This window comes from Heterocephalus glaber, unplaced genomic scaffold (assembly GCF_053883595.1).
Source record: "Heterocephalus glaber isolate CG9 unplaced genomic scaffold, H.glaber_assembly_v1.0 deba00001546, whole genome shotgun sequence".
NCBI classification, from domain to species: Eukaryota; Metazoa; Chordata; class Mammalia; order Rodentia; family Bathyergidae; genus Heterocephalus; species Heterocephalus glaber.
In genome coordinates this window covers 3328431-3331136 of record NW_028258339.1, presented here as the reverse complement: position 1 = coordinate 3331136, position 2706 = coordinate 3328431, and positions in this window count along the sequence as shown.

The window sequence follows — 2706 nt, the reverse complement described above, 5'->3', positions numbered from 1 at the left end:
GCAGACGCAGCTGGTGCTTCCAGTTAGTATTAAAGTTGGACCGAACCAATGGCCAGGAATGGAGGGGGAGGAACCTAATACAAAAGTTCGGCATTTTAGAGACGGAGAGAAAAGAACAAAACTGACATGTCAGGTAAATTGTAATGTAATATTTTCCCAGGCTGTAAGTCATTTGATATGTCTTTTGAGCTTGTATAGACTACCTATTGTTGTTGGACATTATGGCATCCCCGTCTCCTGGGTGAACTCGTTGCTAGGGAAGTGTTTGCCGACAGAAAAATCACCCTTCCACGCTTCTCCTTTAATGAAAACGGTTGATTTAATAACCATAGAAATGAAAACGGAAGCTTTGTTCTGGTCTTGTTCCCGCCCTCCTCCGGGCGACCCCACAGGGGAATACCGCCTCGAGTGAAGCCTTTGACCCCGCCCCCCCTTTCAAGATTTGACAGTGATTTTTATTAACATGATCCTGTACATAATGTTAGGTAAAGGACCTAGCCACCAATAAATTTAAAATACCTGACAGGAAAAAATAACATTGAATTAGATTCACTTTTTTTTTCTTTTTTCGTGCAGGGGATCGAACTCGGGACCTTGCGCTTGCGAGGCCGGTGCTGGAACCACTGAGCTAAACCCCCGGGCCGACATTGAATTAGAAAAAACAAAAAAAAAAAGGCTGGGGCTGCTCAATGGCACTTATCACTCCAGGCCTGGGTTCAACAACCAGCAATCGCAACCACGCACACGCGCACGCGCGCGCGCACACACATACACATACATACATACACAACAAATAAATACTAAAATGCATTATGACCCTTTTGGCTCCCCGATCTGAAAGTAATAAATAGTATCTCTCTAGTTTTATTGTTTTATTTTCCATAAAAATGATATGATTTCTCTGCTGTGGGAAAATAGTTTTAGCTAGGGATCTTTTTTATTTCTTTAGTAATTTAATGAAGCTTACTGAGATACATTACTTATTTCTACATCTAAAAGCACCAATTTTAAGGGTACAACTCAGTGCGTTTTGAAAAATTCATGCAAACTTGTAATCATCATCACAATCAAAAGAACCTTTGATCATTTCCAAAAGCTTGTCTGCCCTGTCCTTCCTTCCTCCCCTGCCTCCCATCCCAGGGAAGGGCCTGACTGACTTCCTACCTCACAGATTGTATTTATATTTTGTAGAATTTCATACAAACGGGATGAGATGGTCATTCAGCATCATGCTTTTGAGATTCATCCAAGTTGTGTATCAGCATTTTTTTTCTTTTATTGATGATTAGAATACCATAGTGTGGATATATCACAATTTTGTTATCCACTCTTAGTGTAGTCTTTTTTTTCTCTCTCTCTCTTTTTTTCCGGTTTGCCATGCCAGGGATGAACCTAGAGCCTCATGAATGCTAAGCAAGTGCTCTACCAGATAAGCTATACCCCATCCCTAATAGGTTTTTTTGTTCCTTGGTTGGTTTTTGATTTTTGGTTTCTTTGAGATAGTATCTCACTATGCAGTTCAGGCTGGCCTTGAACTCAGAATGTAGCCCAGGCTGGCATCTAGGATATCCTCCTGCCTTGGCCTTCCCAATGCTAAGATTATAGGCATGTGCTACAATGCCTGGCTTTTTAGTAGGTTTGTTTGCTTTTTTTTTTTTTGGTACCAGAGATCAAACTCAGGTCCTTTTTTTAATAGTTTTAATATGAGTTTCTCTTATGAGTTAGAATGAACATCTTACCATGTTTGAAGACTTTTTCAATATTTTTTGTTACATTTTACTATAATATATGTTGCATATATTTTCTCCCAGTTGGTCAGTTGGATTTCAACCTAGAAGCTAGAAAATTTATGTATGGATATTAATCCATGTATACACAACTATCTCTAATTATTTATGTATCTGTCTGTATTTAAGATAAACATAAGCCCACCATGGTGAGGCATGCCTGTAATCCCGGGATTCTGAGAGGCTAAGGAAGGAGGAGCACAAGTTCTGTTTCAATCTAGGCCACTTAGTGACTTAGTGAGACCCTGTATTTCAAAAGAACAACAACAGCTGGGGATTTAGCTCAGTGGTTCCACTGCCTGCCTCACAAGCACAAGGTCCTGAGTTTGATCCCTGGTACCAAAACAAAACAACAACAAAAAAGAACAACAACAAACAAACAAAAAACAGCAAGGAAGATAGCTCAGTGCTAAGACTCTGTGTTCAATTTCCAGCACCACAAAAAGAGAAATATAAACATGAATTCATACTGACAACCACCCATTTACTTAATTGTTCAACCTTAGTACAGCAGCAGGATAGCTGATCCACTCATATGCTCACTGAAAACAACTTTACCAAATAGAGTTAACTACTTTGTACACTTCTTTTTGTCTTTGACCTTGGAGTTCACAATCAAACCGCTATGTTCCAGAGTGACTTTGCTCAGTATGCTTCCCCCTCCACCCTCTGCAGTGAGGTTAAATCATACATGTTGTAACACACTTATCCTTTGTTGTCAATCTGCATTCTTTTCTAGAACTCCTAAAAAAATCAGATTTTTTGAAGTTGCAAGTATTAGGATGTAACTTTTTTGTGTAATAAAGCCCTATGAGTTTTGCCAAACGAATTTTTGTCAAATATATTTTTAATTTTTAAAAAATTTAAAGATTTCCTCATACAGTTTTTTTTCATATTTCTTGTTAGATTCTGCTGGAAG